General features: G+C 42.0%; 1 protein-coding gene across 1 annotated transcript in view; it reads left to right on the top strand.

Annotated features, from left to right (window-relative positions):
* Positions 1 to 20488, top strand: part of CDH13 (cadherin 13) — a 990542-nt gene that overhangs the window by 207086 nt on the left and 762968 nt on the right. The gene's annotated exons all lie outside the window — the stretch shown is intronic.

Below are 20488 nucleotides of genomic sequence, written 5' to 3'. Positions count from 1 at the left end.
CTAAACTCATAACAAAAATAGCTTTAGCAGAGTAGAATTTACCACTGATTGTAGACAAATAACCATTTAATTGTAGGTTCTTGAGCACTATTCTAACACTTTGGAATGAAGGATATGAAAACAGTGTTGTAATTTCGTCAGATGCTCCGAGGTCCCTTCAGGGAAGATCATTGTACATTTGCCCCTCTGGCCTCAGGTTTGCCTTCGAGGCTGGCCCACATTCCTTCATTCCTGTGCTGTGGCTGGCATTTTAAAGAACAGTTAAAAAAACAACGACAGCCTGCTTGAGTAGATTGTCCTGTGAGGCTGGAACACAGTTTAAGAGTTGAAAGGAACACAATAATGAAGATGCAATGTCGAGCATCAAGGGAGCTATCCAAGGTGAAGCCCAGGCACATCTTGATGCAATTACACCAATGAAATCATTTCAATAATTAGAGTCTGTAATGACACTGTGCAGGACTGGCACAATAAGTGAATTCCAATATGTGATTTCATATTCATTTGATCCCTGAGTGTGACTCCTGGGTCAGGCCATCAGAAACCCTCATTTGTCTTTTGATTTTGCTATTAATCAGAATCAATATATTTCAAACAAAACTTGGTTTATGAGAACCATTTTTCTGGGTCTCCTCTCATCTGTATCAGCTGCTCTTCTCTCTCTCTCTCTCTCTCTCTCTCTCTCTCTCTCTCTCTCTCTCTCTCTTTCACACACACACACACACACACACACACACACACACACACACCTCTTTTTTTCCAGTGATCATCCCAAATGGTATCTATATTAACACGTGGAAATGTGAAGCCACCCTGAGTATGGAAATTAATAGTGTTGATATGCAAAGCAGGCTCATACTAGTAAATGTGATTGCTTCTGTAATCTTCACTACACCAAACAGCTTTTAATTCACTGCTGAGAAGCTGGAAACAATCATACTTTGGGGGATCTTTTTAATTTAAACTAAACCATACTGTACATTCCAATATCACCGGTGTGTGTGTGTGTGTGTGTGTGTGTGTGTGTGTGTGTTTTCAATCCTTAAGTAATTAAGTGGGTTATGGTTGTTGGTTCTGTGTAAGCTAGTAAATGGTAAATAGAACTGGTTTGATTATCGATGATAGCACATTCAGGAAAAGTCAGTGATATGGGAATTGAGGATTTTAAATATTTATATGTGACTTTGTGTGTGAATTATAGTCAGCAAAGTCTGACAACCCCCTCTCAGTGAAACTGTAGGTCCATATATATTATTAGGGTGGGAAATACAGGGAGCAGGTCTAGTTAGATACTTTTGAGTTCATCTCAAAGCAATGGACAGAGGTTATTATGTGTATAGACCTTGTGAATATGTTTAACTGTGCCTGAATAAAGAAGAAAGTTTTTAGAGATTGGAGATGGCCTGTTGGATAGTGTTTGGAAAATCTGGATTTCCAGAAGTAGTAGAAGAGATTGCTCTATTCCACTTGCAAGAGGAAATACAAACTCAAGATACTGAATAAACTTTTTTCCCTAAGTAACATTTTAAGTCTTTCTCCCTTCTCCATGCCTCCCCCCTCCTCTTCCTCTCTCATTCTCAGTTCTTTCATGCATTTCCTCATAGTTCAATGCAAGACCCTTCTGTCTCTGAAAAATGTGATTAAGAAACTGAGTGATGAGTACTGTCAGCATGAACACTATATTGATATAAGGCCAGCATCTGGATGAAAATGGAAAATGATCAAACAAGACCAGAAAGTGTTAAAATACTTAGATATTGGAGGTTGAGATCCAGGAAATGCCTTTGGATATTTTAGTGATATATAAATATAATCTGATATTCTAGGTAATAACAGATATTAAAAGAAACCAGGTTACTAACATTATCTTGGGCTTATATCATTTTCTCTTTCCAGTTTTCCTTTATATTTGCCCTATTTAAGAGCTTTGATTTCCAACCATTGTGAATTTCCAGAAGGTATAAACACAGCATAATCAATTGTTGTCTATAATTTTCACTATTCTATATGGTTGTCTGATAGTGTTGTCTCCTTGCCTGACAGACCTAGTACATCTGCTCTTACCCCATACATCTGCTCATATTCCACTGGCTCTGTGTTCAGCTTTTAGCAAATTACAGGGAATGTTTATTCTGTCCACAGCTCCCTGCTCTCTTTGTTCAGACAGTAATATATCCTTTTATCTTTTTTCATCTTTCTCCTCAATTCTCAATGACTTATCTTTTTCTACTTTAACTGTTACTAATGGTCACCTCCACTCCTTTTATTTCCTTAATATTTTATTCACTGTTCACTTCAATACATCTTTCTTTCAGTTGTTCTAAAGCCTTTTATTTTTTTCACATCCCAATAACTCTTTATTCTACTCTCCTTTCCACTAGCTAGACTTGCTTTCGTCTTTAAAAGACCATTTTCAACAAGCTTCTAGGATGAAAACACGGCATCCCAGTTTCCTTTAATGTGACCAGGGGAGCACTTTCATGGTGTCTCTCACTGTGTGAAGCAAAGCCCCCAACTCATGATAACTTGGGCAAAACTTTACTGGCTTCATCTCAGTCTTGAAAGGTGAGCTGGGAAGATATTTGGTTATTCCCATATTTGATGAGTATGGCAAGAAGAAAGGGGAAGAAAGCAGAAACCCAGGAAGGAGACATTTATTCAAGGTCTTTGGTCTCAGGGAGGCATCTGTGATGGGTTTGTGGCAAGAGGCCCTGGTGATCTTCGACACCCAGAACTATTGTAACATTGGTTGGTGTGCCCACTATATTGGCACCATGAGATTTGAGTAGTGACTCTGGTGTTAGCCTCCTAGTTGACACCCAGGCTCCAGAAGAATAGCTGGCCTGGAAAACTGACCAGCCACCCAGCTGATATGGAAAAAGGCCAAGTGATAGCTCCTATCTGGTGTGATGGAGAATACAGAACAGCTCTGCCCTGTCAGCTGGGACAGACCTCCTGCATTGGAGACAGACCTGTGATCATCATATTTGCTAAGGAAATCATGATCCTCTAGCCTCTATTAGTGGGAGACATCTCCAACTACCAGCAAAGGACACCCATTGGCCCTCAGCCACTTCAGGTCAGCACTTTTCTTCCACCTTGTTTATCCTTCATGGATTACTCCTCTTGGACCACACGGATACACAGAGGGAAATAGCCACACCTGAGTTCACCTAAAATGCAAACTTACAAGAATTTACACTTCAGAAAGGACCTGCATTACTCAGAACAGGCTTGGTGTCAAACAACCCCAGTGACTTAAGAGAATAGACATTTATTTTTCATTCAGATCATGTGGATGCAGGTTGGGCTGCTTTCCTGGGTAGTTCTCCTCCAAGTGGCTGCCCTCCAAGTGGGAACTTGAGGACCCACCCTACTTTTAACTTGGTCCTGCCATCTTGTACCTTCCAATCACTCTTATACCTCCAAGCTGCAAGACAGGGGGACAATATAAAAGTAAGGGGGCTTGGCTCCATGCTCTTTATTGGTTGAGCGTCGACCTATGAACCAGTCTTTGAGCACTGACCTATGAATCAGGAGATCACATTTCAATTCCTGGTCAGGGTACGTGCTCAGGTTGAGGGCTCCATTGCCAGTGTGGGGTGTGCAGGAGGCAGCCAATCAATGATTCTCTCATCATTGATGTTTCTATATCTCCTTCTCCCTTCCTCTCTGAAATCAATAAAAAAATATTTTTTTAAAAAGAGTATGGGGAAGACACCCCACATGTTTAACCACCTTAGCTCACAAGGGACATGTATCATTTCTACTTCATGCTATTAGACACACCTAGTCATGTAGGCAACCTAACTACAAACAAGGCTGGGAAATGTAGAACACTCGTGTTAAGTACATGTTCACAGTCTCTGTACAGATCCCAACAAAGCAGTGTGACCCAAGTTGCAAAGAGACTTCCGAAGAGACAGAGACAGACCACAAAGGAAGCAGCCATCTCAGAGTAACTTGGGCCTACATGGGAGAGAGGACAAAAGTCACACAGGTGAGCAAGGTCATGTAGCTGTGACTAAATGCTGCCTTTCTAATCAGGGTATGCTTCCCCTGAGCCAGGCAGCTTCTTAACCCTGCTCCCTGGTGGAAACACACAGGGGAGGGACCTCACCTTCTGATGGTTCTGATAAGGATGGGTTCCAATTGCATCCTCCTGATGATTATCGTATTGTGGTTAAGCTCACACAGTTGTAAACTCACATTGACTAGGGTTTAAACATATGGCACAGTCACATGCTAACTATGTGACCATGAGTGACTTATTTGAATCATCTGAGTTTGAATTGTATCATCTCTCTAAGATGGATAATGACAGCCCTTACTTCTAGAGTTGATGCAATACTTAATGGGAGAATGCTTAGAACATAGCTATGAGTAAATGGAAGCTGCTATTATTATTACTATCATTGCTCTTATTGTTATGATAGGTTCAATTTCCTTTTAGTGGCCATCTAAACAAAGTGATTTAGAAGATAAATTGTGGGCATTAAACATCTGAAGAGATAAAGAAACACCTGAAGTAGTGATTCTAGGATTTGAATTTCATGGGTCAGTAGATTTTTCTTTTTTTTAATCTTGGATTGATAAGACTGCATTTTAAAACATTATCTTACATCTGGATATGAAAGAAAAAACAAGCACATAAATAAGATATATCCCCATTTACTTTGGCCAGAATTTTTTAAAAGGTCATTTGGCACCGAAAACAAAACAAAACAGGAGTAAGGACTAATTACAGAAAAGAAGGGAGTCCTTTAATTTGAGTAAACTTTTCTTTGTAAACAATGTACAAAGATGTCCTTATTTACCTCATTTTGGTGGAAAATCACTGATCTAATGCATTAGGTTACTATTATATTTTTTGCTCATGACTTTTCTGATAATTCTTCTGAGGTTTCAATATGTTTGTTTTTTTCTGGAAAGGCAGGAATAACTCTCAAGAGATTTCTTCATGAAGGGGTACATGCCTATGCTGATAGAAAAGAGAGCATATATTTTAGAAAATATAGCATATATTATACTATATGTATGTATACTAGGAACAAATATTGGGACTTTAAAAAATATTTTTATTGATTTCAGAGAGAAAGAGAGAGGAAGGGAAAGATGGAAACATCAATGATGAGAGAATCACTGATCAGCTGCCTCCTGCACACCCCACATTGGGGATCGAGCCTGCAACTTGGGCATATGCCCTGACTGGGAATCAAACCATGACTTCCTGGTTTATAGGTGGATGCTCAACCACTGAGCCAAGCCGGCCGGGCACAAATGTTGGGACTTTTAAAAGGCACACTCAGAGCTAACCATGGCAGCCTCAGTGGCCTTCACAGCTGACTTTACTATGCATTCTCTAACTGTGGAGGGCCCCTGGAACCTCATAACAATCATTATGTGCCCATTTCATAGGTAAGGATACTAAGGCTGGGCTACCCAAGCTCGTTCTGCTTACAATTGGTGATGTCGAGATTGTAACCCAGGATTTCAGTGCCTTGGCTTTTATCCAGAGTTCCAGTCTAGTGTCTTGTAATTTTTGTTTATGTTGGTGGTAACATGTTAAGGAAATTTGTCACTTAATTTTCCCATCCACATTTGTCAACCTGGATGAGATAAAGAGAGAACTTCATTTTATTTTTTTCTGTCCATAGCTAAGTTCATTCTTCCTCTGTAATATAGAAAAATATAGAAAGAATGCCTCTTTTTTCCTTGTTTTGGGTGAATCCAGTGCCAGATTTTTCATGACCTTGCATTCCTGGCTTTCCACCCTCCCAATGAGTTCCTTTAATCAAGGCACTGCTTGGTCATCCCACATAGACACTGACCTTGATTAGTGGCAGGTCATCCATAGAGTGCATCCTATTGCATTAATCATATTTGTACTTAACATACATGAGTCAGGGCTTTGGAGGGTGTTTTTAATTGACTATAAATCAAACAGGGAACTTGAAAAATGAAGGCAATTAATGAAAAAGCAACGTGAGAGGTGTTTTGCATCCTAACTGAGGAAATACATCGCCAGTGAATTAAATGTCAAAACAAAGGCCCTTTTGACCCTGCTGGAAAGATTTCATTTGGTTGGTAATAAATGAGTGAACTTTCCCGCCTGGCAGGTGGGCAAATGCCTGTTTCCTGCGTTCAGGTTGACTTGGGCTTTTGTCTGTCTATGTTGTTTACCTTTAGAAATTTCCTAAGTTATTTTGTTTTCCTTTTCTGTTTCAGTGATTTTTAAAAAGTGATAATGTTATTTGCATTTTCTGGTTGTGCATCACACGACTAACTTGTATTTGCTCTCAGGTGGGGAGACTGATGAACTGATTAGTGAAATTATTTAACATTACCTGTACTACAGTCCGGAAAGGTCTGATTAAGGTTGAAGTGTCAAGTGGTATATTTGTTTTAAGCTGTTGTGATATGCCAAGAAAAATTACTCTGATGTCACTTAATTCACTCCATCATTATGAAGGTGATTATACTTTGGGTCAGAATGGGGACTCCTATTTGCATTAGTGAGAATTTGTCCTATATTTAAACAGAGTCCTATAGAAATGTAATATGTGTACATGTTTGCCCTTTCCTCCCACCAACTGTTTGTAACAACCTAGTAATCAGTCAATTAATATTTATTAGGATTCCCATAAATGAATTATACTAACTACCTCATTTCATAAATGTAAAGTGATATAATAAAGTAACTGCAAAATTAAAAGAACACATGTACAAGTTAGTGGGGGTAATAATAAAATGCTAGCGATCCTCTCATTCGACTTGGGTCCTAAATTATACTTTGAAGCTTGGGAAACATGAAATGACAGAGTGAGAAGGCTGAGGAGGTGAGGAATGCAGATGCAGGGGGAGCTCTCTTGGTATCAGTTTTCTTATCAGGAGAACAGGAGAAATAAATAAACAGAGAAATCACATGGTCGGCCCTTGGGCTAAATTTGCTTTACAGATATGTCCTGTTTGGCTCTCCTTGTGGGAGTCTAGAGTGTTTCATGAAAGGAATTTGTTGTCAACATTGAGAATTTAACTTTAAAAAAATTCATAACTTCTGGGATATTGGCCTCCAGAGCATAGACCCCAGAGGCAGGCTTCCTGGATCCAAATCGATATAAGGTCAGCCCATTACCAACTAAGCTCTTGGGCAAGTTATGGGGTGGGGGGAGCTCACTGTGCCTCAGTTTTCTAATTTGGAAAATAAATGTGATAATGATAGCAATCTCAATAACTTATTCTGAGGATTGAATGTTAATCTATATATAGATAGGGTCTGAGCTGGCTTTAGGAACACCTGTGTCTAGATGCTCATCTAGGTGTTATCACATGCCCTTCATTCCTCAGCTCTGCTTTCTGTAGCATTGGTACCCTTCACTCTCAGAGGATTCCCACCAGGATGGCCACCAGAAGCTCCGCCTTTTATTCCTCCTGCTTAACAACCCAGAGCATCTCTTTTCCAAGTATCTGGCAAACATCTCATGGTTTACTCTCTTGGTCCAGCTTGGGTCAAGTGCCTATCCATGAACCAACCACAGTATCTCAGAATATTTGGCTTCCCTATTGGCCAGACCTGGGAAATAGAGGGCTGTCCTTTGAAGGAAAGGAGTGTTGCTGGGCTTTCCTTCAAAAGCAAGCGAGTCCACCTGAGGGTGTTGTCCTCTATCGCTCAGGCCCCTTCCAGTACTAACAGTTTATGACTGCAGGCTGTGCTCCGTGTATGAGAATTTTTGGATTGCTGCACACAGGCAAATGGACATGTCTCTTAGGTGGCAGAGAATGAGGACAGCCATCACGCCAGGTTGCTCACTGGTGATGCTGGTGAACAGACTGCCTCATTAAGGCTGTCACATTCTAAGTGCTGCCATATGGCCTTACTCTTTGACTTGTTGAGTGTCTGTACTCACATGATTCTGGAGCTGGACTAAATATCTGTATCTCTATTTTTCTTCAAGGAATTAAGAATACAATGGTCCGCTTCTTATCTGCTGTTCTGCTATCTTCAGTTTCTGTCACCCACAGTCAACCGCAGTCTAAAAACATTAAGTGTAAAATTCTAGAAATAAACAACTTACAAGTTTTAAATTGTGTGCCATTCTGAGTCATGTGATAAAATCTCATGCTGTCCTACTCCATCCAGCCACGGACGTGAATCAGAATAGTTACTTACTTTATCCCAGGCACTATACTAGCTACAAAGGATAAAACTTTGAATCAGAAACAAATGATGCCTTCTATGTTGAAGCTTTTATTCTTGTGGAGGGAAAGAGACGGGCACGATAGAAATAAACACTTAAGGAAACAGGAAAACGATATGTGGAAGCTGAAGGTAAGTGCTATGAAAGAAATAAGACAAGGTCAGTCCTATAATAGAGGTTTCTGGAGGGCTGCTACATGAATGGGTGCCAAAGAAGTTTTCCCTGAGAAGTGAGACCTGAATTACTGGAAGGAATCAGCCAGGGGGAGATTGGGTTGGTAAACATTTTGGCAGAGGGACCAGGTAGTAATGTAAAAGCTCTAAGATGAGAATAGTTTTTCACTTTGAGTTACTGTGATCCAGGAAAGGGGATACCATTTTACCCTTCTAATCAACTGATCTATAATCCCACTAGGGCATATAGGTTCCTTTAAGGATCCAGTGTCTCAAAGAAGGTGCCGATGGTGCAAACATGCTCTGATCCCCTGGCTCTGCATGCTCTCCCCACAGGAAATGCTATATCCAGTTTCCTCCCACACCAGTGCTCCTGTCCTTTCCTTTGAGAACAGACTGGGGTGTCCCCGAGAGCCTCACAGGGCTCTCAGTGAGGACTCCTTGCCTCCATCACTTACAGTGGGTAGTATTTCCAGTCACTCAACCTCTCAGCTCCTCAGTTTTCTCATCTGTAAAATGGAGGTAATGTTTGGAGGATTGATGAAGAAAACACATGCAGAAGTGTTAGGGCAGTGCCTGGCACATGCAGGCTGTGTCCGTATAAAGGTTGTTGTCTTTATCATTTGACTGAATAAGGCCAGGGAGGGGATTGGGCACAGTGATGCTCTTGGAATGGGCAGTGTTGTTGTTTACTGAAGGTGGCACCGAGAATTTTCAATGAAATGTGGCTTCTCTCAACTGGAACACATGTTCTTCCTATTCCCTCCAAGTCTCCCTTTCAGGCATGTTCATGCTTTAGCTACACGTGCCTCCATCCCTCCAGCCCCCTTCTCCAATACACACATACTGTTCCCTCATGTTTGGTCTCTTTGGGCTAAATGTTAAAAGGATGCTTCCTGAAAACCATTTGAGAAGTGATTCTTTTCATCCTTAGATCCAGATGTGTTTATGTGTTTCAGCATTTAGGAAACTAATAAAGTGCATATGCTTTATATTGTACAACTCCACCAGGGTTCTGGGGCAGCATCCTGTAATAAAACAGATATTTCTGCAGTGAATCATGAAAATTCACTCTAAGTAGGATAAATAAGACCACAAATACCATCATATTAGTTCAGGTTGGGTTTTGCTGCCAGATGAGTTATGAAAACAGTTAGCGTGTGCTGATCCTCTTGGATTTCAGAATTGGAGACTGCACTCCTTAGGAGAGCATTCCCCTGAAAAGTCAGTCCTCAATCCTGCTCCGGCACTTAGTTGGCCTGTTCAGGGCCCAGCTGCTTCTGGGGGCAGCTGGGTGTGGTGGTGGCCCAGCCTCCAATTCCCAGCCACCCCCCTCACACCACCCCCTGACCCTGCTTCTACTTGTGAGCAACTTGATAAATGATGTGTTGGCAGGCCACCCTGAAAAGTGGCCAACTGCTGCACCAGCCTATTTTATCCCCAACTGAAGCCCAAGCAGTTGTCAGCGATCCAGGTCCCTCTTAACTGTGTATGTCAGCTGATTCCAGAGACCGCCCAGAAGATCTATTTTTAGCTAAAATTGGTTTTCATTTTCATATGTATACATTAAATTCCATGGGGGCAGAGGGAATTCCAAATGAGGAAACATTGATTTTGAATAACATGAAAGAAATAATTAGTGCTTGAAAACACTTCAAACTATGAGTCTAAACCTCCAAGGAATATGGTTAGCACTGCATTTTTCAGTGGAAGGAAGTTTGTGGAATTAAAAACGAAGAGTGAGGGTGAGTGGGGATAAATCAGGCTTAAAAAGGGATTCAGCATTAAATTCCAGGCACCGAAGAAGCAAACAGACTAACAACAGGGAGGACTGAGATTAGGGGAAACTGAGAGTGTCAGGTGGATGCCCATGGGGATGTGGTCCAGTGGTCATTCCCAATGTCCACAGGGGCATGGAGGGTCTGGCTAGACCCAGGCCTTTGTCCATATTGGAGAATGGTGGAGGAGCATGGCAGCCCTGATTAAGCTTCTAGGTGTTTCTTTTATTTTGGGTCAAGGTCAAGGCAGTTTCTAGGGTGAGTGAGGCCTAAGATGAAGATGTGTATAAAAATTGTTTTATGTCCAAAGTTGCCTGTTTTGCTTTGGGAATAGCCTAATTCAATTTTTTGCTCTCATCATGTACATTTCTGATCAGGCACATTTTTGCGATGGGCATAGCCCAAGGAGAGGTTGCGTGTTCTCTGTTTGAAAGTACTGTGTCAGCTACAATTACAATTTCGTGACTTTATCAGTTCTGAGAAACCCTCACCAACTCAAGACTTTCAACACACGGATTTAATGAAAGGAAATCGTGTAGCTCACAGGTTCATTCAAAGACGTGAATCACAAGACCTCACAAAGATCAGCAAGTAAGGAAGTTCCAAGAATTTCAGTAGCGGAAGAAAACCCAGAGAGAGTTAGAACAGTGCTTTTCAAGCATTCTGGAGCAGAAGACCAGCCTTTGTTTTATTTTTGTTTTGTTTCCATGAATTTCAAACTGGCACTTCACTTAAAAAAAAAAGTCAGCCTGTAATTTTGATAAGTTAGAAACATTAATCATAGAAATATAAAGTGAACATAGGCCCAAGCTGTGGCTGGTAGCTCAGTTGGGGTGTTCGATCCCCAGTCAGGAAACATTCAAGAATCAACCAATGAATGCATAAATAAGTGGAACAACAAATCTCTCTCTCTCTCTCTTTCTCTCTCTCTCTCTCTCTCTCTCTCCCCAATCAATCAATAAAAAATTTAAAGTGAACACAAGTCCAAATCCATCAATGAAAAACAGGCCAATAAGATGATAAATTTGACTCAAGGAACATTTGAAGATCTAGGTATTTATAGGCAATTTGATAATAAAGGAATATTAGAATAATTTTATTGGGCAACATATAAAGTCCTACAGGGCAAGTAACTAACCATTGGAGTTATTTTTTCTACTGAATATTATTTACATCTCTAATATGCAGAAATATACAAATTAACATATAATTTTACTAAATATGCAACTTTCAATGAAATGAACAAATTCTATTTTCCTGGAGAATTAAATAATTCCTGACTGTACCTGTTAGGTAATGCCTGTATTTGACTTTGAAAGAACTTCACTTCCAAGTACAGTTTTGCCTTAATTTGAAGTTTTAAATACTTTTTCTTAACAATATAATAAAAACTATTACTATAAAAATGAAAATAAAAAAACAAGACATACAAATATAAGCATTCAGGAAATTAGATTCAATAGGCATACTACTCCTCTATTAAAGTGCTTTCAGTCATTGTGCTCATCTGGTCATAGGCCCTTTACAAGAGTTTGGACACTGTTCTGAGGGCCGCACTTGTATGCTTGGTACCTTTATAGGAACTGAGCTTCACATAACTTCCAGTTTTGGAAGAAAAGCTCGTTGACTTGGAATGGTGTCAAAATCCCCCTCTGTGATCTGGGAGACAGGCCCAGCAACTGGAAGCCAATTCCTTGAAGACGCGGGTTTTAGTCATTTGGCCAAACTGCTCAGGGTACACATTCCTCAAAAATCGCAAGACAGGTTGTGGGAATAGAGCAAAGGTACATTCACTAAATCTCACTTCCATGAAGAGCACCACTGTGACCGAATCTTAGCAATGATTCAGAAGGTGGAAGTCAGAGGGGATGTTGATGGGGTTTGGGGGAGGCTATAGGCCAGTGGTTCTCAACCTTCCTAATGCCGCAACCCTTTGATACAGTTCCTCATGTTGTGGTGACCCCCAACCATAAAACTATTTTCGTTGCTACTTCATAACTGTAATTTTGCTACTGTTATGAATCGTAATGTAAATATCTGATATACAGGATGTATTTTCATTGTTACATATTGAACATAATTAAAGCATAGTGATTAGTCACAAAAACAATATGTAATTATATATGTGTTTTCCGATGGTCTTAGGCAACCCCTGTGAAAGGGTCGTTTGACCCCCAAAGGGGTCGCGACCCACAGGTTGAGAACCACTGCTCTAGGCTCTTGTGATTTCAGGTAGGAAACTGGCATTGGGTAAAGCTCATGACACACTAGCAAGGTCTTTAGCTAAGTCTTGTGTTATTTATGTATTTGTTTATTTATTTGATAAATGAGCTGTTTGCCCAGGTAGAACTATTCTCTCAGGTAGACTGATCTTCATGAATTTCCTGAAACACACAGTGAAGTTTGTACTGGTTTAGTCTTATCTTTCTTGGGCAAAAAACAAGACAGGTTGACAGAGGTGGTCTCAGTTCTTGATCTTAATAGCAATGCTATATTGATGGGAGTGGTCTCAGTTCTGGGTACATAATAGTTTGTATTTGTTCTAAGTCAGAACTTCCCAAAACTCTGTCGATGGAAAACTGTGGGAAAGTGTTTTAAAATTAAATAAGGTTGGGGAATGCTATTTTTTTGTTTATTTGGTTTTCTAACTGAGGACTGCTCAGACCTTTAAAATGTGAAAATGCACAGTGAATGTTCTGCAGACACACCTCAGGGCCTAACTTATTCCCAGTCTAAGAAAGCACTCATTCAGTCCTCCCTAAGCTTCAGAGCTTCACTCACCTCTGCCCCATCCATCCAAGAAACTTCTTGAACTGTCAGAATGCAAAATGCTTTTCACTCTCACCTGGGACCAGGGAAGATCTGAGCCTCTAAGACTCAAATCTTGCCTTTCTTGTTGAGGAGAGGGGAAGGCGGAAATATATACAATTCTTTCTCATTCTGCTGAGCTCATGGGAAATAAGAGAGTAAAATGCTTGGGAAAATGTGCATCTTTACAATATAAAGCTCCATAGCCTAATGGTTATGGGCTTTTCTGAGTAAAGCCAGACCTTCTGGGATCCAGAGACCCTTCCCATCTTGTCTCGCTGTCCAGCAGCATCTCTGTCTTCTTCACCCAGTTGAAAAGGTCTCTGGGAGGGTGGGAACCTCTCCTCAATGAAATCCTGCATTAGCTCTACCTAAGCTTAGGGTTAAATGCTTGCAAATTAGAAAGCCCTTTTCTCTCTTGGTAAAGCCTGGATTTCAAGACTTGTTTCACTAAAGTCTTTAGGCTGAATATTGAATCTTTCACTTTGCATTCCTGATTCAACAGCCTAATCCTCCCTAAGGCAACAGATGCCTCTGGGCAAAGATGGGAGAGGTCAACTAAGAAAATTTGAAAAAACGCGCAGTGAATTCCAGTGGATGGTCCTTGTTACTTGAGGCACAAACCCAAGCTTACAGAAGGTTGGAATCCACTCTATAACCACCTAGGAGTTGAGGGCAGAGATGATTCCTGAACCCTCCTATGGGTTGGGGCTTCTGACCGCTTGCCTGTCTTAGAATGTTTTCAGGGACTAGATCAATTTGAGTGGAGGGAGAAGCATTAATGCTGGCTACTGGCAGGGAGTCAGGGAGCAAGGGGCAGCCTTTTGGGGAATTTACAAACCTTTAGGAAGTTATTGATGAATTGAGCACTAAAATCTGGTATTTTTATTTTTACCCACTGCAAAGTACCAAAAGTTCATCTTCAATATTTATGCTTTTAGAGGTGTCATCTGAGTATCTAAGATTGAGACATTGAAAAGTAGGTCAGATGTGACTTTTCTGAGCATTGTGAAAGAGGCAGCCAACAGACTTTGCAGTGTTATATGAGCTGCCTAACTTCTTGGAGGCCACAATGGGCTTTCTATTTTCTCACTTGCTGACATAGTTTTCTCCCACCCCATAATCATGACACCAGCTACATCCATGATGGATACTTCCGGTGTGTTCCTTCTATTCTTATTCAGCCTACACCAGCTCCACACTGTTCCAGAGAGAGGAACCAGTGTTGCCTGAAGTATAGCAGTCTGGAACATCTTATTACCACCCCAGCTCTGGTTTTCACAGTATCTCTGGCAGACAAACACCTAGATTTGAATGCCAGCTCTAACCCTTCATATCTCTGTGACCTGGGGAAAATTACTTAACTTCTCTGAGTTTCCATTTCTGCTAAGAGACAAGCATTCAGTGAGATGCTGAAGGTAAATCTGAGGCTGACAAACAGCCACTGCTCTGAAAATGGCAGCTACTTAGATCAATTAACATAATTTGATGATGGGTTCCCAAACCTCACTTTGAGCTCTGTGAGTAAATGGTCTATGCTGATAGATTTTGTTCAGCCTCTCCCTGCCACTCCACATATTTTCCACTTTGCAATGGGAGTCACTCGCCTCTTGAGTGCGGCACCCTCTCTCTCTGCTACCCACGCAATTCCCCAGTAAACTGGCTCTCTGCACAAGGACCTGGCTGAGTGGTCTGAATGTCTTTAGTTTATTATTAAAATGTTTGCTGTTACATTTACATAGTACTGGGCTGGGTTGATTGCTTCATGTATTGATGGTACTAAAGTGGATACTGAATGTTTTGCCTGCCAGGGGCCTTCATCTAGCTCAGCCTGAGCATATAGAACAGTGATTTGAATGGGAGCATTTGCTCTGTTATTTTGGTGATGGATTTAGGGAAATGGAAAGTAGAAAATTGCTTTGTTTTTGGACATTTTCCAGGTCCATCCTAGTTATGGGTAACACTTGCTTGGTTGATTGAAGGAGGCCAGCTGCTATTCGAATAGCCCAAATCAATGGCCAGTGCTGCCTATTAGCAAACTTGTCATGCTCACAGTGGTGAAAAGCATCTTATAATTATGAATTAACAATTTCTCTATTATGTATCAATATGATGCTATTTTTACAAGTTGATCAGCCCTTCAAAGTAATATTGATAGTAAGGTCAACTCTACTTTTGTGATGATATTCTTCAGAAGATTTAGATACAATTCCTGGCCTGGAGTGGGGGAGTTCACACTCTGAACCTCAGTTTCTACATCTGTAGAACCGGTTGAATAATGCCCAGCTCCTGGAGCTATGAAAATCCAATGAGATAGAATCTCTGAGAACATTTTTAAAGCTTTTATGCATTACTCTATGTTGCCCAGTGCCTCTTTAGGAAAGATTTCTCCGTGTTAATGTCAGTTCCTTCCAATGGAACATGTAGTTTGCCCTTATTATTTCCAACCTCAGTGTTTGTTGTTGGTATTGTTTTTCTTTATTCTTGTGTAATATGGTTGTAAAAGTCACATATTCAAGGGTGACTCAGTGGCTGTGCTTATCCAAGACTTATGTGAAAGGGTTTGGGTCTGGCCCTAACCGGTTTGGCTCAGTGGATAGAGCGTTGGCCTGTGGACTGAAAGGTCCCAGGTCCGATTCCTGTCAAGGGCATGTACCTTGGTTGCAGGCAAATTCCCAGTGGGGGGTGTGCAGGAGGCAGCTGATCGATGTTTCTCTCTCATCGATGTTTCTGATTCTTTATCCCTCTCCCTTCCTCTCTGTAAAAAATCAAGAAAATATATTTTTTTAAAAAAAGAAAGGGTTTTGGACTGCAGGCCCAGGCCTACATTTTAGGTTATGTCATTGGTTTAAGCCTCCAGAAAGCTGACTCTGAGATGGAGATTGGTGTGCAGGAAGCTATTTAGGGAGTGCTTTGGGAGTCATTACCTGTGGAAGGGAGGGAAAGGAAGCAGCTTTGGCTAGAGATGAAGCTAGGCTCTGATGCAGTCTCACCAAAAGCTTGGCCAATCCCCCTGGGAACTCTGAAACCAGGATGGCCCTCACAGTGGTCCTGAGTTGGGCGAGGGAGCTAGGCTTTTATAGCTCAATGGTGATCTCTCATTAGATGAGGGTAGTGGGAAGGGAACATGACCATAGGGAGAAGTTGGTCTTTAGCCAAGGCAGTTCCTTAGAAGGCTGACAACTTAAGGCTGTTCCCTAAGACTGGGGAAATAAATCCTTCACCCTGAAGAGAAAACTGACATGTGCATTAAGTCATTCACTGCTCTTAAGAAAACAAAACCATCTGGTATGCCCCGAGATAGCTTCCATTAGTCACTGCTACCCTTAGAGACAGACACCCACTTCCTAGTGTTGTTACCTGATACAATGTGAGAAAGAGGGAGGCCACTGTCTGACTTCTCCCCTGTGGCACTATAGCTATTACCTGTTTTGTGGCCCATACACCCCCTTCTCTTCCAGCTCCCACCCCTTCTGAGCATGGTGCTACCCTAATTTAAATTGTTTAAAAATCTGTAACCCACCCAATTTCTATCTTCCAGTTATCCTGCTATTAACTTTCAGATGTGATTACTTATGTGTGGTATGTGTGTTCTTAGGCATCTATTTTGTATGAATTTAGGTATAAGTGAGTTTTCAGCTCAGTCTACCCGCCAATCTAATAAAGAGCTAATATGCAAATTGACCATCACTCCAACACACAAGTTGGCTGCCCCCATGTGGCCACAAGATGGCCACCACAAGATGGCTTGCAGGGGAGGGCAGTTGTGGGCGATCAGGCCGGCAGGGGAGGGCAGTTAGGGGCAACCAGGCCAGCAGGGCAGGGCAGTTGGGGTTGACCAGGCCAGCAGGGCAGGGCAGTTGGGGGTAACCAGGCCTACAGGGGAGGGCATTTGGGAGAAACCAGGCCTGAAAGGGAGGGCAGTTGGGGGCGATCAGGCCTGCATGGGAGGACAGTTCGGGGGAACCAGGCCTACAGGGAAGAGCAGTTAAGGGTGACCAGGCCGGCAGGGGATGGCAGTTAGGGGCAATCGGGCCGGCAGGGGAGGGCAGTTAGGGGCGACCAGGCTGGCAAGGGAGGGAAGTTAGGGGTGACTGGGCCAGCAGGGGAGGGCTATTGGGGGTGACCAGGCCTGCAGGAGAGGACAGTTAGGGGCAACCAGGCCAGCAGGGAGGGCAGTTAGGGGCAATTGGGCCAGCAGGGGAGCAGTTAGGCATCAATCTGGCTGGCAGGCGAGTGGTTAGGGGGTGATCAGGCTGGCAGGCTGAAGCAGTTAGGGGCAATCAGGCAGGCAGGCAGGCGAGTGGTTGGGTGCCAGGAGTCCTGGATTGTGAGATTGGTCCTAAATGGGGAGTCGGACATCCCTTGAGGGGTCCCAGATTGGAGAGGGTGCAGGCTGGGCTGAGGGACACCCCCCTTCCCATGCATGAATTTTGTGCACCGGGCTTCTAGTTTTGAATAAAAGTCTTCAAAGTATTATGAAGTAGATGCAGTTTACTGTGTAAAAATAGAAATATTTTTTTGATCAGAAAAGAAACATAATTTTAATTTTTTAATGAAATAAAAATATAGACTAGCAATTTCTGAAAGAATATAATAAATAGAATGCTGAGTCATATAAATAATTTCCTGACTCATCCATTTTAACTCTAGAGAGTGAAGACAAAATCCATCTCAGGGACTTGAACATAGGAATGAATTATTGCTCTGATGGAGCATGTTACATTTTAGGTGTGTTAAGCTGTTTCAGCTGACCCTTGCACTAGGAAAAGGAGGGGCTGGATGCTTTTAGAAGTGTTTACAAAATATTCCTGTGCCAACACACTCTTTCTCTTGCTCCTTGTATAACAAATGCAACCTAAATTTCCATGATATCAAATGCTGAAGTTGAAAAAAACAGTTCTCAAAAGAGAAAAGAAATCTCATTTAGTTTATGCCTAATGATGATTGAGTCATAGTCACCTAAGGACAATTCATTCTTTTTTATAGGTTTACATTTTTTCATTTAACTGCATTTGATAGTGTATTCTACAGACCCAGTCTATATTTAAAACTTTCAGAAAATTAAAAAGATTTAATATATATATATATATATATATATATATATATATATATATATATATAATGTTTTTACATATGAGTATGTTTGCTTGGAGCACAATTTATAATAGGGAAAATTGATAAACAATGCATGGAAAAGTTATATAAATTCTGGTGCATCCATATGACTGAGTGTTATGTAGTCATGAAAAATATTTAAGGAGCCCAGCTGGTATGGCTCAGTTGCTGAGCATTGGCCTGTCAACCAGGAGGTCAAAGTTCAATTCCAGGTCAGGGCACATGCCCAGATTGCAGGTTCAATCCACAGTAGGGAGCATTCAGAAGGGAGCCAATGGATGATTCTCTTTCATCATTAATGTTTCTGTCTCTCCCTTCCTCTCTCTGAAATCAATAAAAACATATTTTTTAAAAGTTAAGAAAAGTAATGGTTATTTTCTTTAAGATATATTTAAAGACATGAGAAAATGTCATGATCGAATGTTAAGTTAAAAAAAGCAGAATTCAACACAATACATTTGTAAATGCAACTAGATGTTAAATACAATATTGTTTTTAAAAGCCTACCAGGATACATGCCCCCTGGCAATTCTTTAACAGGCTTATTTATGAGATATTATCTAGTTAAATAATTCATACTAGAGGCCCGGTGCATGAAATTCGTGCACAGGAGGGAGGGTCCCTCACCCCAGCCTGCACCCTCTCCAATTCAGGACCCCTCGGGGGATGTCTGATTGCCGGTGTAGGCCCGATCCCTGAAGCAGTCGGACATCCCACTCGCAATCCAAGACCGCTGGATCCTAACCACTCATCTACCCACCTGCCTGATTGCCCCTAGCCACTCTGCCTGCCTGCCTGATCGACCCCCTGCTGGCCTGGTCACTCCTAACTTCTCTCCCCTGCTAGCCTGATCGCCCCTAATTGCCCTCCCCTGCCGGCCTGATCACCACCCCTGCTGGCCTGGTTGCCCTTAACTGCCCTCCCCTGCCAGCCTGGTCTCCCTAACTGCTCTCCCCTGGCAGCCTGATTGCCCCTAACCACCTCTGCCTTGGCCCCCGCCACCATGGCTTTGTCCAGGAAGGATGTCCGGAAGATGTCCAGTCTAATTAGCATATTACCCTTTTATTTGTATAGATTTTTGTAGCCTAAAGGAACATTAAAGAGTCAGCACAGAACTATTTTCCTACCAAAGGTGGTGTTTGTTTTTTAAGTAAAAGAAGACAATATGTATTTTCTATACAAAACTCAACGCCTTGGAGGTTTGTTCATTGTTCTCTGTGTCCCCAGAGTGTCTCTTTCCCGTTGGTGTCACCTGTTGGCTGGAGCCCTCCTGGGGAGGCAGCATAGCCAGTCTGACAGTGCTGGGTCCATCCAGGCTCTTCCATTTACTACGGGTGTGGCCAAAGACAAGTTACTTGACTTCTGTGAATCTCATTTTTCCAATCTGCAAGATGCACCTGCTAATTGTACCTGTTTTCTGCTTGTGAAGATGAAAGGCAATAATGCATTGAAGAGCAGAGCACACAAAAGTGCTCAGTAAATGTTTGCTAGTATCAGTATAAATAGTGTTATTACTGTCATTATTAGCCATCAGTTGATATGTTTCAAAGCTAAGAAGTAATTAACCATAGGCAAGGGAAAAAAAATTACCAGAAAGCATTTTAGCCTCTTCACCACCCCATCCCTACATCAGACCTAGGAGTAGCTGAGGCACATGGGAGCACAAGTGTATCAGTTAGCTGCAAAGAAAAAGTACACATCTGTAGACCACCTTCCTCTTTCCCCTGTTGTATTTCTGCAAGGGTGTTGATTCTCAGATGTGCTCTCCTCATAGCAGACTGGAAAGAAATGGGAAGTAGCTGTGCTCCATTTCAAGCAAATAGCTATCTTATCTAATAAAAGAGAAACATGGTAATTAGCCGTACGGCCGCTATGCTCAACAGCCAATCAGGAGTGAGCATGCAAATTAACCCAACAAAGATGGTGGTTAATTTGCATGCACAGGCGCTGGACGGAGAGCAGAGCGGGAGAGCCGACAGAGAGTGGAGCAACTTGGGGAACTTGGCTCCCCAAGCCTCCAGATGGAGAGCAGATTGGGAGAGCTGGCGGCTTGGAGGACTTGGCAGAGTGGGAGGCCATAGGTTGGAGACAGAGCAGGAAGGGAAAACCAAGAGCACAGGGAGCACCAGGAATTCTGGGAATAGTAGTTCTGGTGGTAGCCCCAGGACCTGAAGCAGAATCCCAGAGCATGGGGAGCACCAGGAATGCTGGGAATTGTAGTTCTGGTGGCATACGGATCTCCTAGACACTAGAGGAAAGTGAGCCTGGAGCAAGTTACTGTTGCGGTGAGGGATGGAGGGAAAGCAAAGGTGAGAGACATAAGTAACATCAGAGTGTCTAGGAAAAATTAAAGGGAAGATATCCTAAAACTTCCAGGAAATCTCCACCAATGAAGCAAAGAAAAAAAAAAGCC

Source organism: Myotis lucifugus, unplaced genomic scaffold, assembly GCF_000147115.1.
Source record: "Myotis lucifugus unplaced genomic scaffold, Myoluc2.0 scaffold_35, whole genome shotgun sequence".
Taxonomy (NCBI): Eukaryota; Metazoa; Chordata; class Mammalia; order Chiroptera; family Vespertilionidae; genus Myotis; species Myotis lucifugus.
The sequence above is the reverse complement of the archived record's forward strand: the minus strand, read 5'-3'. Positions and strand labels throughout refer to the sequence as shown.